At 49.9% G+C, this 21,787-nt stretch overlaps 1 long non-coding RNA gene across 2 annotated transcripts in view; it reads right to left on the bottom strand.

The window, feature by feature from the left end:
* Positions 1–21,787, bottom strand: part of LOC132660899 (uncharacterized) — a 183,018-nt gene that overhangs the window by 143,128 nt on the left and 18,103 nt on the right. The window contains exons 2-6 of one of the 2 annotated variants that reach the window (XR_009601955.3): positions 18,083–18,190; positions 15,947–16,114; positions 14,935–15,054; positions 6,307–6,409; positions 4,575–4,671 (exon numbers count right to left, since the gene is read on the bottom strand). This is a non-coding gene — a long non-coding RNA (uncharacterized LOC132660899). The remainder of the gene's footprint in view (positions 1–4,574; positions 4,672–6,306; positions 6,410–14,934; positions 15,055–15,946; positions 16,115–18,082; positions 18,191–21,787) is intronic. The other variant, XR_013550029.2, reaches the window with a different exon arrangement.

The following is a 21,787-nucleotide window of genomic DNA, read 5'->3' as shown; positions in this document are numbered from 1 at the left end:
AAGTGCCTAGAATGGAAGGCCATGTCCTTGAGATCTACAGAGGATCTGAAGGCTGGGAGCAGACGAAGCTCGGTGATCCTAATTCCTAGCTCCCAGTAGGGCCTAAATCCTCCGTACATGGCAGGAAACTGCTCTTTACTTTGAGATGAGCCAGCTCAGTCTTATTTGCAAAGCTGTCCCCAAAGCCTCCATAGGAAGTATAATATCACCATAAAGAATCATTACACTCTCATGTGACTACTTCTCTCTCTTTAAAGAAATAGTCTGAGTTTGCAGTGAGCGCATCTCTTCCCTCCCCCTCCTCTACCTGATATTACTTTGGCTCCCTATAATTAGATTAGGTATAGAAAGTGACTTTATGGTGCTAATAATTACACATGCTTACAAAACAGATGGGTCCGGGGATCTGGAGGGGGAGCGTTTATGGACTCGGAAATGAGACATTTTGTTGTAGGAAATGGATAGTTATTTCCAGGTTTTATTGCTGTGTTTCGTAGGACTCTTCTTAAATCTTTGTGGCTAATACTTTGCCTGTATTGACTTCCACGCATTTTGTAAGATTTGGCTCCCTCAAGTCCTGGGTGTGCTGGAAAAATGGCACTGACACAGGAAGGGGAGCCAGAGACAGAGAGCAACAGGTTGGTGCCCTGGGGGAAGGAAGAGTCGTAAATGGGGGAATAAAACCCCATAGAGCTTCCGAATCAGAAGGAACCTTAGACATCATCTGGTCAGGCACTTCTCAAAGTGTGCTCCCCCCACCAGCAGTGATTAGCATCATCTGGAACTAATCAGAAAATCTCAGGCTCTACACAAAGGGTGCCACTGGCACCCAAGAATCTGTCTTTCATTTCAGGGGATTCTGATGGTTGACAGAGTTTAAGAAACACAGATCTGGCGCAGTCCTTTCAGATTAGACATGAATAAACTAATGCCCAGAGGGCCTAAGTGATTTGCCCCAAGTCACCCAGCCAGTCAATAGACAGTTATGGCAAGAACTTCCAAACTACTCACACAGTTCTCTCCCCAAAACACCATCTGGTCCTCTAAGGGCTAGGCACATGATCCTGCTGACTTGCTTCCCCAACTTTCGTGTGCAGAGAAGTCACAGGAGGATCTCGTTAAAATGCAGATCTGGATCCGGTAGTTCTGGGGGTGCTGCCCAAGATTCTGCATGTCAAACAGGACCCCGGGGAATGGGATGCGGCTGGCCCCGGGGCTCACACATAGAGCAGCCAGATGCTGGCATGCACTGATGGTGGGACTCTGGCCCTCACTTTCCCACTTCCCCTTTTCTCTGCCTGGCAGCAGAGGCTACTGAGAGGGTGCTAGAGTCCTTCATATCCCTTTGTGAGATGAGTTCGTGAGGACTTTGCAGCCCACTGCTCACCCCTCTCATTCCCTTTGGAGCTTTGGTCAGTGGGCCACAGGCCCGCTAGTCCCTTGCCATCTCTGACCTGTTGACTCCTACCTCCCTAGGCTGTCCCGCTTTCTTGAGGAGAGCTGGTCCTCTCCCATTTCCTCCAAAATTCCACATGATACGCAGATAATGGGATCCAGGACAAATGAAATATGTCTGCCTTTCTTTCAAAAGATTCTTGCTGGGTAGGAACCCCAGAACCCATTTTTGGTCTCTCATCCCTAGTTCCTGCTCCCTGGCAAAGAGTTCTTTATGATGTCCGACCTAAGTCCCTCTGGCTGCCATGAAAGACATTTATTCACCCAACAAGCACTTTTTGAGTGCTTCTGCAAAGGAGCACTAGGGTAGACTATAGATAAAGGGACTTCATCTGTTTTCTGTCTCCCCCCCCCCCCCCCCCATCGTCTGTGGCTTAAAGCGAGCTAGGTCCAAAGCTAAAACTCCCACAAGGACCACTTGTTGGACATGTTTACTGAATTTCTTCTAATTCCATTTGACTTACCTCTTCCCCTGTCCAATCCAGTGGGCTTGCCTCATCCTCCTAATTGGGAACACCCATCTCCAGCCCCCAGACACACCCATTCGTCAGCTGCCAGCAGCTCTTTCATATCCCGTCCCCTTTGGAATCCTGTTCCCTCCCCACTGGGTCCCTCTCACAGACAAACATTGATAATGAATAAATCTCTTTCAGAGAAGGGAGTGGGCCGGCGTGTCCATGGGGAAGGCCCTGCAGACACAGGCAGGATGGATGGCTGGTGGGAGCAGTGCTGTCGGCTCTAATTAACGTATTGTTCTCTGGGCTCCAGCAGGATTATGGATGAGTTCCACAAAGCGGCCCACTTAACCTGAGCATCCTGGTTCCAATCCATTACTTTCTCCACTGGCTCCAGCCTACAATTTGGCCTGGTGTGGAGGGGCGGAGTGTGGGCAGAGAGCCAACAGAGCTCAATTTGAGGAGCTCCCCAAATGCACCTGCCTAGCTTACTTCCCGACAGGTGAGCCTGTTGGGGGTCTGGGCTTATAAGCCCCCAGTGGGCAGAGAATACACAGCTCAAAGTGCCACAGGTCTCTGCTTGGAGGTCCCACCCATGCAGCCTTGCAGATAAACCCAGGAGGTTAGCAGCCCTTCAAGACGTGGAAACTGCCTGACAACCCCCAGCTGGCAGGAAACAGTCAAACCGACTTTAACGATGGCTCCTAAGCCATATCTTTCATTTGCATATCACTGAAAGTCTTGGCTATCTCCTGATTATTTTTTCATGCGTAAACTATTGTCTGAGGGCTGTTATATCCAAAGGTACAAATTGTACAAGACTAAACTCTCACCCTGGTGAAGCTCACAGCTGGGGAAAAAGATAAGAAACATTCTCAGAAGACCACAGCACCAAGGGTGCCTCGGAGGGAAGCACGGCATGAGGGTACAATCACAATGATGGAGGGGTGGAGGTTGTGCTGAGTGATCCAGAGCGGTATCTTAGAAGTAGCAACAGGTAGGCTAGCAATGAGGGCACCCCGGCAGTGGGGTGTCCGAGGGAGGAAGAAGAAAGTACGGCAAGAATAACATTTGATACATTTAGGGGAGTCAAGGGGGATCCGTCTAGATGGGTAATGTAGGGGCAGAGTATCAAGCACCATGACGGGCTAACTGAGGAGCTTGGACATTATGGCAGTCATGAACGTCGTTGTGCAGAAGAGAGGCACGACGACAGGGGTGTGTGGTTAAGAAGGTTACTTTGTGGGATGCGCAGGAAGGGATTAAAGACAAATGGTGTGGCCTTGGTGAAACCAATTAGGAGGCTATGCAGCATAGCAGGGTCTGGAACGAGGGTGGTAACTACCATCTCCAATTTTCAGGAGGGGAGGGTGTGGTGCTGAACCACACGGGCCTCCATGCAGAGGCCCACAGTTGCACAGTTAACTATGGCTGGGTTTCCGCATGAATATCTCTTGACTCCCAACCCAGCTTTGCTCAAGATCATACAACTGGAAGTCGGTTCCCAGCCCTGCTAATATCTCCAGGTGCATGGCTGCCAAGTAAACTAAGCTACAATGGCCTAGGCCCTCATATTTATCCAGATGCTTTCCAGCGCAGAAGGCGGCGAGAACTTTGCCCACTGCATTTGCATCCTACTTAAGTATCTTCAGGGACGTCTGCCCTGCGGGATTAAGAAGGCTGGCTCTCCACCTACTCAGACCCCAATCCCACGTCCAGCAGGAGCCATAGCAGCATGGGAGAAAGACAGAAGACAGGAGCCAGAAAGGCTTAGACTCACACTGTCACCTTCCCACAACCTCAAAGAAGCTACTTGATCTCCCTGAGCTGCACTGTCCTCAAGTAGAAGGTAGGGTTCTCCTATGTAACTTATGGGGTGGTGGGGACAAGAAATGAGATGTGCATATAACAGGGAGATACTGTTGTCATTATCATTGGATTCTTATCGATGTAAGGACTTCCAGACCTAGAAAAAGACCAGGAACATGGCTCCACTGAAAAAGCTTACTATTTCAAAGTAAAGCGCCAGAAGAGAAAAGCACAGCACCAGGATCAGAACATAGGTCTGAGGACTGATTTCACTGCTGTGGGCTGTGTGAGTCTGGGCGTGGCAGGACTCACTGGTACCCTCATTCTCCTTTTCTTGCCGGACCCACAGCTTCATGACACTCCCTAGCCTCCCTGCTGTAAACATAGCAGGTGACTATGTTCTAGCCCATGGAACATGAACAGAGGTGACGCCGCCACTCCCAGGCCCCACCCATAAAAAGTATTATGCATAGACCCCTCACTTGATTTTTCCATGCACCTGCCAAGTCAAGACACTCCAAGCACTCCAAGAATAGCAGAGCCCCAAGAAGGAGCCTGGGTCTCAGAAACATTGCATCAAGCGGGGCATCCTTTCCAGTTCTCATTGAGGAGGGGCATATCTGCAAAACTTTTACGGAACTAACCCACTGAGATTTTGGGGCTGTTTGTGACAGTGATTAGCCCAGCCTGACTCATTCACCTGGCAAGCTGCTCACCTTCCCTGAGCCCCAGACTCCTCATCTATAACATAAGCATACTAATACCCGTTCCAGTTACATGACAAGGTGAGCGTGATGATAGAAATGACATAACAAAGGAGGAAGCACTTAGGCAAAAAGCCAAGGATTTACTCACGTCAATCATCACCACTGTTGGCACACAGCAGTCCACCCCTCACATCGTGTCATGTCCTGAGCCCCTCCCACGGCTCATCTTGGGCTTCAACCACCGGCTGAGTGAGGACAAGAACACATCAGGCGATACACGTCGGAATTAGCTACACTAGACCTCTTAGTCTCTTCCAGAGAAAAACTTCAATTACCTTCCCTACATCCCCATGCCCTCATTTCCCCACCTCAAATGCATCCATCAGTGTTCTTATCTTGCTGGGTGGACCAAGGACAGGTGTGTGACTGGTCCTCCTGAAGCCATTCCATCCCGAGTCGGGGGTTAGCCAGACACCCCTGACTCACCTTTGTAGCCAAGATGCCACCAGGCACTTTCTCCCCACATTTGATGTTTTATTGCAAAAGCCATTAGGTCCCCCACCTCCTTAAGGCAGAAAGTTGAGAGTAGACACACAGTTCACTGGAAAAGGCACCAGTGCAGCTCGAAAAGGTAACCATGCAGATGAAAGTGCATGTACCCCTGTCTGTGCAAGTGTGTGTAAGGAGTGCATGTGTGTGTATCTATGTGGATGTGTTTGAGGGTGTACATGCATGTGCATTTGAGGAGTGCATATGGATGTTTGTTTCACGGCTCTGTGTGTGTGTGTGTGTGCATCTGTATGGATGTGTCTGAGGTGCTCGTGCATGCGAGTTTGTGTGTCTGTCTACATATGCAGGTACATGAGTATGTGTGTCTGGGGATGGGAGGTGGTAGAGACGGCAGGCAAAGGGGCCACCGTTAGGTAGGTTCTTCCAGCATCATTTCTAGTGGAGAATTGACTGCAACTACAGGGAATGTCATAATTGTTAGGAAAATTCTGGATCTCCCCTTCCATATCCTTTTCCCGTGAACATTTTAGAATGGACACTTTTGGGCGCCTGGGTGGCTCAGTCGGTTAAGCGTCCGACTTCAGCTCAGGTCATGATCTCGCGGTCTGTGGGTTCGAGCCCCGCGTCGGGCTCTGTGCTGACAGCTCAGAGCCTGGAGTCTGTTTCAGATTCTGTGTCTCCCTCTTTCTCTGACCCTCCCCTGTTCATGCTCTCTCTCTGTCTCAAAAACTAAGTAAATGTTAAAAAAAAAATTAAAACAAAAAAAAATAGAATGGACACTTTTTTTTTCCCACCATGCCCTGAAGAAGACAGAATCTTCTTAGGATTCACCTGCTCTCTCGTGCGCTCACCAAACATCATCCGGCCCTCCCTGCACCAGGAGCCTGCACCCCTGGGTCCATCCACCCTTCCCTTTCCAGCTCTGCTTCAAAGAACAGTGTGCAAGAGAATTGTCTCTGGAACAAAGAAGGCCAGGAGGCTGTTGTGGGGGAGGCGGGGAGGGGGAAGGCTGCAGCCTCTTCTGGGCAGGGAGGAGGACAGAGCTGGGTGGGGGCCAAGGCCTCAACTTTGGTGGGGGAGCTGTAGAGGAGGCTCTCAATTCTCAGCCCTGCAGGGAGCCCGGGAGACACATTCTGGCATGGCAGGGCTGCAGGGTTAGGAACAAGCCCCTGACACAAGGGGTTTGCACAGGCGCACAAAGGGAAAGAATATCAGAGGAGATGAAACCATACAAATTTCGGGTAATAGAAAGAGAGGAAAGAGATGTGCGTGTGGCCTGGGTCTCGGCTCAGAAAGGTCGATTCCAAGAAGACGCTGCTCAACTTTATATTACTTTTCAGAAAGCCAGTGAGCTGAAAAATAACTCTCACCTTTTTTTTTATATTATTATTTGTTTCTTCTTCACATTGTTTTGTGCATCTCGGTTGTTCATTTCTCCCCGGCCTGATTTCATTTGGAGATTTGGCCTGGAGCCTGGAGGGGAAGACAGTCCTTCTTTTCAGAATGCATTTATTTCAAACCCTCAGCAGCCTCTCCTGGGTCTGCCCCTGTCCGATCTTGGGGTGTGGGGTGTGGATGGGGTGGGGGCGGGCCCTCTCGTCTGGTTCATAGAAGTCTGCACGTTGTTTGTGGACAGATGTGTGTGTGCACACGTGTGTGTGGGTTTGGGTGGAGGTGAGTGTTTATGAAAGGGCACACATGTGAGTCTGCACGCATGTGGGAATGCACACGTGTGGGCTTTTGAGTGGCTGTGAGGGTTACCACGAGTATGAGCTTGTGGGGTCACGTGTGTGTATGTGTGTGTGTGTATGGGCGTGCGAGTGCAGGCGTGGGCCCAGGAGCCCCTCCAGGTGGGAGGGACCTACAAAGCTGGATTTTCTGTTTCCCTGGAGTCTGCAGTGGCAGAGGCTGGTTCCTTCACCTTTCACCAAGCTCAGCGAGCCACAGATGTTGTTTGAACCAGGGAAAATGTCAGCCCCCAGGAGGAGCCCAGCTTTAACTCAGAGTGAGCCCCCAGGACGCGAGGCAGTGTATTCTGGGTATTGTGCTTTGGATCCATTTGCATTTGCTCTTTCCAGTGACTCTGGGCTGGTGGGTGGGTGTGAAGGAAGGGGGCTTCTCCTCGGTACCCCCCGCCCCTCCCAGATCCCGGCCTCCTGGTGAGGCTGATACCAGAGGAGGCAAAGGAGTTGCTCCAACAAGCATCCTAATCAACCCCCGACGTCACCCCCACTCCCAAAGCAACCTAGAAGGATTCCTCCTGAACCAAAGAGCTGTCAACTGGGTCTCGGGGGGGAGGCCTCGTAGCCAAAGCTGGGTTTTCCAGTGTTCATGATGCCCCCGGCAGGTGCCTCTGAAAATAGCCTCTCTTGTGCAAGACAGCCTGCCCTGTGGGGCGGGTGGCAGAGCAACTGAGCTTTGCTGGAGACAGAAAAGTGGACAATACAAATGTTCTTACCCCCTTCGTCACCAGCCCTACAGGTAGGGAGTCAGTCAGATGGAACCCTCCCAAGGGAGAACCCCACAGACCGTGCAGAAGACACAGAGGCCCCAGGGCCACGCGCCTCTGGGGCCCTGGTTCATTAGGACCACCCCCACTGTTTCACTATTTAGGCAAATGATGAAACTCTGGCTCAGAGAGGCTAAGTTACTTATCTGGGGGCACACAGTCACTACGCGAAAGAGCTGAGTGGCTTCTCATCACGTGGGCAACTGACACGCAGGGCTCACCACCCCTGGACCAGGCAAGCTGCCGGGAGGAGACAGAGCCCAAAGAGAGCGACGAGAAGAAGTACTTTACACTTGGGTTCTATCGGGTCACAAGCAGATCCAGGTCCTGCCCCAGGCATGTCTGGTGCCTGGTGAAACAAGACCTACGTGGGACTGTGGGAGCACTGGTATCTAGGCCAAAGCTCCCTTCTTGTTCACTACTGGATTTTTGTCATCCATCTACATCCGCTGAGCCCTGCGGGAGGCAGTGGGCTGGAAAGAGAAGAGGCCGTGTGACCATGTTTCAGTCACTTAGACTCTCGGCACCTGCAAAATGATGATGCGGGTGGATGCCTCACTCATAGGGCTGGTGTGGAGTTTGAATGCACTGATAGGTGTGGAAATAATTCACATGATGCCTGGCACGTGACAGTATTCAGATTGGGTCCATTTCCCTTTTGCTATGATGGGCGGGGAGCTTGAAAGTTCCCACAAGCGCCCACAGGTGGGCTCAGCCAGTAAACCCTGCCCTGGTTACCACCTCCACCGGGGGAAGCTGGGGCATGGCAGCTGTGAATCTGGCTCATTCCAGGTGGTGCCCTGATCTAAGGGGGGGGGGGGTCCCTGGCTCCCCCTCCCTCTCTGTGCTGATTCTGTTGAGTTACAGAGCAGGGGTAACTGCTGCCCTCCCTTTTCTCTTTGTTCAGGACCAGAAGCAATTGACTGGCAATAGCAGAAGGGTTCTGCTTTGCCTTAGAGAAGGTGTGGGAGAGGGGACACCCTGTAGGAACCCCGCCTCTTCCTTAGCACCCTAGACCTCCGACTCCCGAACATGAGTCTTCCCCTTGGCAGAGACTCCCCAACATTTGTGGATAATAATAACTGACATTTTTCAGCGCTTTGCAGTTGAAAAGCATCTTCACAACAGAGCGTGATAAGGAGTGTGGGCCTGGGCAGCAGAGAACCTAGGCTATACTGCCAGGGTCTATGTAAAGCCGGTGCCCTGATACCAACCCAGAGGGATGTTGCAGGATTCAGGGAGGTAAGAGATGCATACGTGTAATCCAGGAGCCTAATTCACCTAAAATAAACATGCTAGCCCTATCTGTGTGACCTTGTGCAAATTGCCTTAAACCCTCTGTGTCTCAGTTCCCTTATTTGCAAAATGAGGCTGATCATAGTATCCACCTGATAGGGTTAAATGTGTATTAGATGAGGATTAATGGGGATTAAGTGAGTTAATATTAGTAACACACTTAGAATAGTACCTGCTGCATAATGAGCGCTCAGTGAAATATAAATATAGTCCTTGCTGGGATTATTGTACCACCACAGCTACCTTTTGCAGTAAGAACATTGTTAGTCCATTTCATAGATGGAAAAACTGAGGGGCTAAGTCACTGGCCCATGACTTGAACTCCAGACTATTTTTTAAAGTTTATTATTTTTGAGAGACAGAGAGAATATGAGCAGGGGAGGGGCAGAGAGAGAGAGGGAGACACAGAATCTGAAGCAGGCTCCAGGCTCTGAGCTGTCAGCACAGAGCCCGACGCGGGGCTCGAACCCACGAACTGAGAGATCATGACCTGAGCCTAAGTCAGACGCTTAACTGACTGAGCCACCCAGCCCCCTTCCCACTTTTTTTTAATGTTTATTTATTTTTGAGAGAGAGGGAGTATGAGTGGGGGAAGGGCAGAGAGAGAGGGAGACACAAAATCCAAAGCAGATTCCAGGCTCTGAGCTGTCAGCACAGAGCCAGATGTGGGGCTCGAACTCACCAACTCTGAGATCACGACCTGAGCCAAAGTCCTATGTAACCCAAGGAACCACCCAGGTGCCCCTTGAACGCTAGACTCTCTGATGTCAAGTGAGGGTTCCTTGCACTCCTCTGGCCTCAGCAGCCTTGGACGCTTCTCCTCTGTGGCTAGACTGTCCAGGGGACCCTGGCCTCCCTTGGTGTCCCTCTCAGCCCAGCTTCAGACAGCCTCTCTCTCCTTCCTGCCTTCCCACAGAGTGGGGGTGGCTCAGGCTTTCTCCCCAGACAAGGGAGCAGCCTCAGAAGAGCTGGGCCCTCAGGCTCCCGCCCTTTAGGTTTTCCAGAAAGTCTGGTATGCCCAATCCTCCTCTGACTTCTGTCCTTTGGTCCTTTCAGAGGCTGTGGAGTCACAGCCCTCACTACATACGGGCCTGTGTTGGGGGCGGGGCACGTGGGCCAGTGAGTTCTCTCCTCAGTGCCCCTCCAGGCACCCAGCTGCAGCTAGGACCGCCGTGAGGGCCTGGATGATTTGGTGCCTCCCTGAACCGCCTGCGTGCACCCCCAGCACACACGGGCGCGCGCGCACAGCCCTACACAGAGGAGATGATCAAGCGCAAAGAGTCCTCGTGTGCTACTTTATATGGCAAATAATTGAGCCGTACCCTTGTGGTCTCAGTGAGGAGTTTCATCCATATTCATGCCTCGCGTTTCCTGTGGAAACGAACACGCAGACATTCCAGCACAACAGTGGGTGCAAGAAATCTCAAGCACTAATTCAGTCCCCCCACTACCCATACCGCCAGAGCAGAGTTAGATAGCCATCTAACCAGCAGGGAGGCAGCCTGCTTGTGCTGGGGACTTGTCCTCCTGTCCCTGTCCCACTCTCCCACTCTCTGGCTTCGCTGTCTTCTTCCTTCCTTTCCTTTTAGGCTTTCTTGGTCCCCTGCCCCTCTTCCCTTCCCTCTCCTTCCATATGGCCTCCCCTCCGTCCAGCCTTCCCCTGCCGGCTCCTCTCTGCCTTTCCTGCCTTCCAGGCCTCCTGCCACCGTGGCCAAACGTGCCTCCCCAGAGCCTACAGGTTCACTTTCCTCGTCTAGTTATGATGGGGTGGGGGTGCTGGGAAGCTGGTTTGGAGAGTGCGTGTCTGTGAATACCAAGCATGTTAATAGGTTAAAGTAAATCTAAAGTAACATTTGAAAGCAGAGAGATGAAAGCAGATCACAGGCCAAAGATCAAACAATCTAGAGCCACTTCTAAGCCTTTTACAGCTGGAGATTATTAGCATTTGAAAGTGAAGAGCATTACAGGGAGAGAGGGGGAAAAAAAAGTCGGAAGGAATTTTTGTTGTGGAGATAAAAACTGAAATAAATGACAGTGGAAAGCGAGAACTAGAAAGAGGCTGACTTATTTTAAAACCACATTAAGACAGTGGGGGAGGGGGGATACCGATGGCTATATTTTTAGCTCCTCAACCCGCATCTGGGCTCCGTGTGGAGGTCTGCAGCCCTCCCCGGCCTTCTGGAGGTAGGAAAGAGGTTTCCGGTGCCCACTGACATCCCCTTCCCTCCAGCTGAGACAGAAGGCCTGCTCTGTGAAGGGGGTGTGGTAAGGGGACAGTGGGAAGGGCTTGGGGCTGGAGCCAGATCCTTCCTCTTTGCTGCCAGGCACCCAGGACCCCTCGCCCGCCCCTCTCTAGGGGGCATCCAGCCAGTCTCCATAATGCTCCAACGTTCGAATTGGTGGAATCAAGGGATTGTCCACCTGTGAGGTTTTTTTTTTTTTTCTGCCATCACAGGTATGACCCTCCCCACCACATCTGATCATCTGATAACCCCCATTCAGACCCAGGCTCCTCATTTTTCAGAGGAGGAAACTGAGGACCTCCTCCCCACATCCAGTGCGATAGATACCGCTAAATAAGAGAACGTATAAAACCTCCCATCCTCCACACTTTTAATGTAGTCAGTATTTTCTAAGAACCAAGTATGAGTTAGGCATGCTGCTAAGTGCAGGGAAAAGTGTTGAACAAAGCAGGCAGAATCCCTACCTATGGGGCTCTTGAAATCTTGTGTGAGGGGGCAGATATTAACTAAAAGCTTCAGGCTAAACATAGTGGATTGATCACCATTTTTTTTTTTTATCACTGTTCCCTCCTGAAATCACACTAACGTGAAATTCAAGTCACTGGAAACCGACCAGGAAAAGGCAAGTGGGAAAGATGTCTGAGGCATAGGACAAATGTTAGCAAATGGAAGAGTGACAACTGACTTAATAGAGGGAGGAAATGTAAATGACCCTGTCTGCAGGGAAATTTCCCTGGAAAAAGAGATGTGGCCTCTGGGGACTGCCCTCCACCCCAGTCCTAAGGAAGCAGGGGCCTGAGGCACAGCAGAAGCTGAGATGGGGCTAAACAGGGGCACTGGTTAGACATAAACAGGATGTTTAGGTTAAATTCTGCATCTTGAACAGTGAGATCCTCACTCTCCATTCCCAACTGAGCATTCATAATGGCAACAGCCTGGATATCCCTGAACTTCCATCCCTCACCCCTGCCGGAGTCACCCCTGACAGAGTCAAGAGAATTCTTCTCTGGAAAAACTGAATGGACAAAGAGGGTAAAGGGCAATACTGAGTGTCCCCTGAAGAAAAAGCCAGCGCCCTATCCATTCCCTCTGTGGTGAATCCCACCAGTAAACAGGACCCAGCCGTGCCCATAGAGCTGCCAATCAGGTGTTTTCTAATGACTTACAATCTTAAATATGGGCAACTGAGGATCACCAGACATTCTAGGAAAGCCTCCACCATTAAGACCAGACAAGAAAATAGGAAGAAAAAAAAAAAAAAAAAAAAAAAAAGGAAAGGAACTCTGAAGAAACAGACAAGGTCAGAAATAGAAAAAAAACTTCAAAAATATATATAATCAATATTCTCAGAGAGATAAAAGCAGACCTTTCACCTGAAATAAAGTGGGAGAAAGATGGATGGATAGATAGATAGATAGATAGATAGAAACTATAAGCATATACAGATACCATATATAAAATCAAAGCACAGAGAAAAGCTCTTGGCTATTAAAAATGATAGCAAAATTTCAGAATTCAATAAGAGGTCTGAAAGATAAAATAGAGGACATTTCCCCCAAAGTGGAACAGAAAGAAAGAGAATAAGAGAAAGACAGATAATGGGAGAGAAAATGAGAACACTAAGGATCAGTTCAGAAGGTCCCGCATTTGACCATTGGAAATTCTAGAAAGGTTTAGAGAAAATGGACGGGATAATTATCAAAGAAATAATAGAAGAAAATTTCCCCATACTGAGAGATGTTGGTTTCCAGAATGAAGGGTCATTAAAGGTCCAAGGCATATGATCGTGACGTTTCAGACACCAGAGATGAGAGGCTCCTAAAAGCTTCGAGAAAGGGAGCAGCAGGGAGCCACCCTCAAGAGACTGGAGGGCAGTCTCCCTGGAAAAAAAAATAATAAAAGTAAGTTATAGATTATTTGATACACTCGCTCATAGGACAAATAAAAGCAACAGAGGTTTCCCAGTTCCGTTGAATCATAAAGAAAAAATCATGAGACAGGTACAGAAAAGCAAGTCAAAAATGAGGAAAAGCATAAAGTTGCACAAGAAAGGAAACATAATCAGCATTGAGTACAGTACTGTCTCGGGAGTGAACTGTTTTTACTTACTCTTTTGTAAGAAGAGTATTGATTTAATTTTTTAAAGTGTGATGTAAGTATATTATGGGAACTGAAAGTTATGAGCTAAGACTCGTGCCATAATAAGAAACCGCTAGACAAGGTCAAAAATAGTTCTGTCAGAAAAGAGAGTGGAAAAAAAAAAGAAGAAAGAACAGTAGCCACCTGCTTTATATGTGGGTAGCAGTCAGTACTTACCAAGAAGGTGCGTAAGGAAACTCCCCAAGGGAACGGTAAAGGTCTGACTAAGGGTCATAGTTTGGTTTGGTTACATAGTTGTATGCCTAGGTCTAAACTCATGGATTGCTACACCGGAGATCTGCACATTTTGTTGCACGTAAAATCTATTTCAAAAGGGGGAAAAAAGGAACCACCAGCAAATAGTGAATTCTAATGATACGCTTGGTGGCGTGTTTAAGGATGAAATGTACTTACATCCGCAACTCACTTGGAAATGCATGGAAAGGTAAGATGGAATGATGGGTGGGTAGAAGGATGGAAAATTAAAAAGTTATGTGATAGAACAAATGTAACAAAATGTTAAGGGTAGAGTCTAGATGGTGGTGGGTTTATGGGTATTTGCCATAAATTATTTCAACTTTGGTGTGCATCTGAAAATTTTTGTAATAAAATGTTGGGGGAAAAGTAGAAGCTGGGTATATTATTTGGGTGAAGGGCAAGGAGAAACAGCCAAGAGTTTAAAGTGGTTATCTCTGGAGGGTGGGAGGGATGTGATCAGGGCCAGCTGCCTGCCATGAAAAATCTCTTGACATAATTTGATTTTTAAATTCTGTGTATGTATTCCTTTGGCTTAAAAAAAACTAATTTAAAAAAGGAAAAGAATGGTGTATTTACTGATAAGTATTTTAAAATATGAAATGTATTTGCAAAAGAAAAGTATACAATTTAATAATTTGTGGAAGACAAGAACAAGATGCCAGGGCAGTGAGAGGGAAGCAGGGTACTCCTCAAGGCTGTGAGTTGGGGAAGGCCTCTCTGAGCCCCAGGAGGTGGGGTTTCAGGCAAAGGGAAGAACATCACAAAGGCCCAAGAAGGCCAGTGATCCTTAGTGTAAGGGAGAAGGAGGAGGAGGAGGAGGGGGAGGAGGAGAGGAGGAGGAAGAAGGGGAGGGGGAGGAGGAGGAAGAGTGAGAGGAGGAAGGGGAGGGGGAAGGGGAGGGGGAAGAGGAAGGGGAGGGGGAGGAGGAAGGGGAGGGGGAGGAGGAAGGGGAGGGGGAGGAGGAAGGCGAGGGGGAGGAGGGGGGAGGGGGAGGAGGGGGGAGGGGGAGGAGGAGGAGGAAGAGGAGGAGGGGAAGGAGGAAGGGGAGGAGGAAGGGGAGGAGGAAGGGGAGGAGAAGGGGAGGAGGAGGAAGAGGGGGAGGGGGAGGAGGAGGAAGAAGGGGAGGAGGAGGAGCAGGGGAGGACAATGGGCCACCTCCATGTTTTCAAGCTCCAGGTAGAAAGCCCCGGGGTGACCAGTAGGACTCAAAGCAGAGGAGGGTTCATAGGCTCTTTGCTTAACTGTAATTGCTGCCTTTTTGTCTTCCCACAGTTAGGCTCTCTTTTTATAATGCCTGTGCTATGGAAACTGAGGGAAGGTTTTCAGGCCCGAGTTACAAAGGTCAGAGAGGGGGCAACAAGACCTTGGTCAGCGCACTTGGGGGTGAGGGCTCCAAGGGGGAAGGTCACTGCATCTGGCCCCAGCCTCCCACCTGCACCACCCCAGCCTTCGGGTCCCCTCTTGTGTGTGTTTAACGTTGGAGGTCCCGCAGTTTGTTGGTAAGCAGGGTGAAAGGTGCCTCTCACATGTCCTCCCACAACTCAGAGACTCACCATACGCAGTAGTGTTAGGCGTAGACCCAGGGACGTGTGTGCCCTTGCTCTTGAACGAGACCCAGGTCCTCATCCCAGCAGCACTTCACGGGCCCCTTTCTCAGCCTGGATTGGAAGAAGCTGGGGGTGGACACAGGGCATCCTAGCGTGAGGCAGCTGAATTTAAAAAGCAAAGTGCAGGGCACTTGGGGGAGAAACTAGGCTGAATCACGCTGCCAGAGCAGAATTTTCCCGTCAGGAAAGTGGAAGGGACTGGGGAATTGGGGGCCCTCCTAGGAATAAGGAAACGCTGGGGACAGAGGCAACGAAGCTGCTAACCCTTGGGAAAGGGACTCAGAAGGGTCTGAGTGGACTGCCAGCTTGTTGGAAGAACTTCAGCCGGAGCCCGGAGAGCAGATGCCCAGAGTCCAGGAGCCTGGCGTGAGAGACAGCCATGCACCTCTGGCTGGCAGGTGCCCGCCCCTGGTGACAGTGAATGGCACGGAGCAGGGATGCCCAGGGCTCTGGCACAGAGCCGGCAGCTGCTACTGCTGAGGTTTTTATGCTAATGCCACTTGTCAAGCCGTCAGTGCTCGGGGCAGCTGGACTTGACAGGGAGGCAGCTGGGTCCCCTGGGTTTTGCTTCCCCTGAGCCTTGCCCAGGTCCTCAGAGGTGTCCAGCGAGGAGAGCTGGAGGAGGAGGAGCGGATGGAGGAGGAGGAGCAGAGGATGGAGGGCTGGGGCCTACAGAGAGGAGGGGCGCCATGGGGTCTCCCCAGGGCCACATAAGAGGAAACCCCCCAAAGCCCACCCACTCTAAAGCAGGAGCCCGATAGCCAGAATGGAGGGCACCTCTGGGTTTTCCCAGTGGGAGGGGAGCAGAGGATTCACTCTCCATCAATTATTCAGCCCGGAGGACCCCGCATAGAGGGCAACAAGTTGTAGCCCAAAGAGCACAGGGCAGGGGGAACTAAGACCTGGGTCCCAGCCTGGTTCTGTCTCTCACTGTGTGACTCCGGCCCAGTAACTGCACCTCTGTGGACTCCAGCTTCTTCCTCTGTAAAGTGATTGAGAGGGTGGTGGTTTCGAGGCACTCATCTATTTAGCATACAGGCACTCAATACTCCTCGTGTGCCCGGCACCGTGTGAGATGAGATCCAGGCGAATAAACACAGCCTCTGACTTCCCATAGACCTGCGTTCTGGGAGGGAGGAGGGGGCATTCTTCACATCTCACGGTCCAGGACTTGGGTGCAAGGTATGCAGGGCATCCCGGGCTAGGGCGTCCCTCACAGGACGCGAGACAGAAGTAGAGGCTGTGATCTCCACCCCAGTGCACGCGAGGAGCCCAACCAGCAAGATTCTTGGAAATTTACTTTCAAAGCTGTGTGGCAGGTGCAATCTGCGAGGAAATAGGCTTTCTGCCTTTTTCCAAGAGAGGCTGGGAGCATACGTGGCGTGAACAAGCACTGAACACGGAGTCTGGAGACCCATTCCTAGGCCTCAGGAGCTGTGTGACCATGGGCACGGACTCTCCCTGTCTCTGAGTTTCCACTTTTTCCTTGGTAAAATGGGATCTATCCATCTTGAGAACCTGCTGCTTGTAATGCACAGCACGCTTGCTGACCCATTTCAGGAAGGTAGTCCTACCCATGAGGCTGCCTGGTTCCTAAGGGTGGAGCCAGCCAGTGGGCCACAGCAAGTGGAACCCCCACGCATGCCTGATGGGTGTGAATGTGTGCTTCCTCGTCACCAGCCGGCCATCCACCAGCATTCCCCGAGACATGTGGGCAAGTTTCCTGTAATTGGTTTATGGACGGTTCTCTCAGCATTGTGTCTGGCCATAAAATATGCTCACTTAATAGTCTCCAAGGAACTGCCAGGCCTTCCAGCTATAACTCGGAGCCCCCAGCCCCTCCTGCCTGGCCTGACACCTTGTTTGGTGAATCTGATTTGATTTTGATCTTAAATCTGCCCTAAATGTCTCTGAGCCGTAGCCACAGGAAGGGTGGGAGTGGGGAAGAGGAGGATGGTTGTTGAGAATTATGACCCAGGCCCATTAGGAAGGGTTGACCGCTCCGCACAGCCCCTTCTAAATCACGCCCGCGAAGAATGTCACCGCATCCTGAGCAGGCCTCTAGCTGGCAGGCAGAAACAGCGGCTGGGAGGGCGGAAGGAAGGGACTCTCTTGGCCTGGCCTACGTCTGCTCTGTGCTCAGGGCCCCCAGTGTCCTTCCTGTGCCTTTCTGTGGCTGCTGTGGCCTGGACACCCGTTCTCAGTCTGTCCAACAATTTTCTCCTCCTTTTGTAGGACTCCAAGAAGCTGGTGCCTGAAAGGTAGCGTGCCGTAGTGGGTGGGAACCTCGTGGTGATGGGCGTAGAAAGTACACGGATGACAGTGCTTGCATGTGAGGGTGAGAGCCACTGGGATGCTCCTGTGGCCTCACCTCCTGTTCTCTGAGGAAGGGGCCGTGAAGAAAGATGGGGAGCGGAGTTGCTACTGGCTCCCTCGCCCAGCAGCCTGGGCCGCACCAGCTGTTAGCCGGTGGAGGGCCTCGGTCACGTCTGTTTGCAGAGAGCACAGCATTCTGACTCCAGGAACTCATTCACGCTTTGTAACTCTGCTGTAACATCTCCTCCTCGCCACAGTCGATCCCTCCCTCCTCTCTTTCCTCTGAGCATTAGAGTGAAGTAAAAAGACAGTACGGTGGCTGAGACCCCGAGCTCGGAAGTCAGACTGTCTAGATTTGAATCAAGATTTCACCACTCACTGTGTGACCTTGGACCATTACATAACCTCTCTGTGCCTCAGTTTCCTTAACTATTAATTGCAGGACAATGAGAGTACACGCCTCTCAGGATCAATGTGAGATTTATCCACATACAGCTCTCAGAGCAGACCTTGGCACATTTCACCTGCTATTCCTTTTGTTTGTTAGTATTCCCTGGGGTGTGTGGCTGGGGGTAGTGGGGCTCAGGAATGACACTGAATGTTCACTTCCAGTAGACCATGTCTTCCCTATGTGTCCAAGGCCTGGGATGAATGGATGAATGAATGGATGGATGGATGGATGAATGGATGAATGAATGAATGAATGAATGAATGAATGAATATCAGTGAGCATGGGAGTGTGGGGGATGAAAAGACCCCAACGTTCCACAGTACTTACCTTCTAGTTGGGCAGCGAGGACAGCCATCACAGGGAGAATGTTCCATGGGCCAGTCTGGCAGCAGGAACTTAGAGGTAGATCTCAGGTGGCCACCAGCACCAGAAGTTCTGGAAAGGAGTGATGAGTTGTCTGAGATTAGGGAGAGTCTAGATACCCCCAAACATCCCTGCCCTGTAGGGACCACTTATGGGGCAAGGGAGTGCAAGGCCACGACTCACTGAATTTTCCCTCAGCTGACCCTCCCAAGCTTTGACTCATGGTTAAGATTTCCTAGGTGACTTTGGTTCCTGAGTATTAACCAAAGGATCTTTTAGTGTTAGCTGCTAGGGATTTGAAAAAGTCATAAAGCCATGATTTTTTTTTTTTTTCCTTAGAACTAGAGGGGGTTGAGGAAAGAACATTTTTACCAGCGATTTGATAGCGGGGAAGCTAACACTCAGAGAGTCGAAATGGTTTTCCTAAGTCAGCTGAGCTTATCTCCCAAATGTGTCCCTTTATTTCTTGTCACTGAATCCCTGTCCTCACCACTGGTAGAGAGGAACAGAAATCACTTTTCCAGTTTTAGGGAACTGAACGTAAGAGCTGAGACCCAGATTGCCGAGAGGCTTACCCCAAGCCACCCTGCAAGTCAGCAACCGAATCGGCCAAACCAGGGGTTCTGACCCAAAGGTGAGCTGCTCTGCTCCCTGCCCACCCCGACTCCCCGCTATCCGGAACACTCTGATCCAAGGCAACTGGGGCCTCCTGGAGCTGAGTGCGGTGCCGGCAAAGATGTTCCTGCTCTGGGTGGAGGGGAGCCACCCCCCCCCCCCCACACACACACCCATGGAGCACCTGCAGGGAAGCCGGCTTTCCGAACCACCCTTTGTCAGCTGCTCCTCTAAGCAGAACACACGGCGCGCAGCCTGAGAAGGAGCCTTGAGCGCCAGGGAGGCTCCAAGTCAGTATCAAGAGGATTTTCATAAACACAACTGTCTGTGTCTGGGCAGCCATGTGGAAAGTTGCAATATAACCCACTGATGTCATGTGGCAGGGGAAACAAGATTTCCAGAGGCAGCCGTGCTGCTCTCTCCAACCTCCGAGTGGGGCAGAATCCCAGACAGGCTTTGCGAAGAAAGGGAAGGGAAAAAAAAAAAAAAAAAAAAGAAACACAACCTGCAACAAATTGCAAAACAAAACCCTGGGTCTGAGGTCTGTGAAGAAGCGCGGCAGGAAAGGGAGCTGGGGACGATCTGGAGTTGGTGGGGGAGTACACTGGGCTGGGGGATCACCCTGCAGGCTCCGTTCTGTGGGCTTTCTGAGGACGAGGGCAGCCTCCCAGGGGAGCTGGGGTGCGCCGACCTCTCCCTGCCGCCCGGCACCTCGGATCCCTGGACCTCAGAATCACCTGTGGTTTCTCTCCCCCCGGGGGGATTACACCTCACCAGAGCCTCACTCTCCTGGTCTTTAAAATCTCCGGATTTCAGATTCCTGCAACCCATTCCACTACCAGTTCTGCGTTCACGTCTAAGGTTTAACCCAGGCTTGGGCTGCTGTGGTTTCAAAGTTTCAACACGGTTCTGGTTCTGCACTGGGGCGGGGGCCCCCTAGAAGAGGGGAGCAGTGGGGAGATGGGGTGTCTTTTCCTTCTTGGTTGGTGTCTCATAGCATTACCTCACTTCTCTGCTGTCTCCAGCGGCCGGCACACCTTGGCCGGGGTCACTTCACTTGCCTGCACTGCATGCACTTTTCTCATTTCTACAATGAGGTGCAGGGGTCCTTTTAGGTCAAAAAGTCTATAAGCGTCCGACTTCGGCTCAGGTCGTGATCTCGCATTTCATGAGTCCGGGCCCCGTGTCAGGCTCTGTGCTCTGTGCTGACAGCTCAGAGTCTGGAGCCTGCTTCGGATTCTGGGTCTCCCTCTTTCTCTGTCCCTCCCCTGCTCGTGTTCTCTCTCTCAAAAATAAATAAACAGGGGCGCCTGGGTGGCTCAGTTGGTTAAGCGGCCGACTTCGGCTCAGGTCACGATCTCGCAGTCCGTGAGTTCAAGCCCCGCGTCAGGCTCTGTGCTGACAGCTCAGAGCCTGGAGCCTGTTTCAGATTCTGTGTCTCCCTCTCTCCGACCCTCCCCTGTTCATGCTCTGTCTCTCTCTGTCTCAAAAATAAATAAAAAACGTTAAAAAAATTAAAATAAATAAATAAATAAACATTAAAAAATTTTTAATCATTTTATGACTACACATAAGGAGGAGCAGAGTGGTGCAGATTACACAAAGGATATTTTCTGCTTTTATTAATACTTCTGGGGATCTTCTTCAAATTATAAATCATTCTAATGGCAGAAAACTTGAAAACCAAGAATAAGCATTTAACAAATAAATAGACAAACACCTGTTTCTCAAATACAACCCAGATATCATTTCTATTAACCTTTGGAATGTCATTTGGAATGTCATTTTAGTCTTCAGAGTTTGCATATCCATATATTCTTTAAGTAAAAATATACTAGAATCATGTTCTGCAGTCTATCCTTTCATCATTTTGGGATGCACTGTACACATTTTCTCTTACACGGATATTCTTCTGCAATTTTTTTTCTTAAGTTTGTTCTTTTTTCTCGTGATTTTTAATATTCAGGAAAACTGCAGATGAAGAATTACAAATGGCCAGCAAACATACAAAAAAACACTTTGCCTCAAGAATAATCAAAGAAGAGGAATGAGATGTTATTTTTATATATACGATCAGCATAGTTTTTTTTTTTTTTTCTTTTTTTAAGCTGACACAATCTACTTTGTTACCTGGATGAAGAGACGGACAATCTTTTACATGGCTGGGAGACGGACAATCTTTTACATGGCTGGAAAACCTGGAAAGAGTTTTTTTGTATCGAGATGTAAAAATGTGTATGATTGTTCACTGACTAATTCTATTTCTGGTAGTTTACTCTGTGGGAGTAACCACCTAAGTATTAAAAGATAGCAGTACAAGGATGTTTGCTGAAGCACTGTTTCTAAGAGCAAAATTGTAGCAACAACCTAAATGTCCATCAACAGGGGAATGAGCAGGATGAAATCGACAAATGGAAAGATAGTATGCAGTCCTGAAAAATGATGATGTAGCTCTATATGTACTGACTTGGAAAGAGGTCTTGGGTATTTTCTGGAGTGAAAAAGAATCCAGCATTCGAAGCCTTAGCCCATTTATATAAATTTATATGCACAAATCTGTATGTGTGCCTTAGATAAAGAAACGCCAGAGGCTCTGTTGGTTTCAGATAGGAGGGAGGGCTTAAAGGTGGCAGTCTGGTCTGGGGGTGGGGTGGGGCAAGGACTGAGGATTCACTTTGAAACTGCATTTGCCAACCAGCCTCCAAGTTGTGTGTGTGTGTGTGTGTGTGTGTGTGTGTGTGTGTGTGTGTGTGTTTCTTAGAATGTATGTTCTTTTGGGGTGCAGGGAGGGACACTGATGGAGGTTATGAACACCTCCACCTGCCGCCAGGCATTGACCAAAATATTAGCAGTGATTATCTCTTGGAGGCGTGATTCGGCATGTGTTCATTTCTTTGAATTTTTAGTATTATTTGAACATTTTGCACAAAGAATTTTGCAATATTTGCTGTCAGGGAATGCTCACAAGTGCTGTTTTCTTTCTTTCTTTTATAATATCCTGAGAGCCTGGATTTCTGTGTCTTGCCTGTCAACATCTGCAATATTAACTTTTCT

The sequence above is a fragment of the Panthera onca genome, chromosome D1 (genome assembly GCF_046562875.1).
Source record: "Panthera onca isolate mPanOnc1 chromosome D1, mPanOnc1 haplotype 2, whole genome shotgun sequence".
NCBI lineage: Eukaryota > Metazoa > Chordata > Mammalia > Carnivora > Felidae > Panthera > Panthera onca.
Note: the sequence above shows the minus strand (reverse complement) of the source record. Positions and strands in the feature narration are given on the sequence as shown.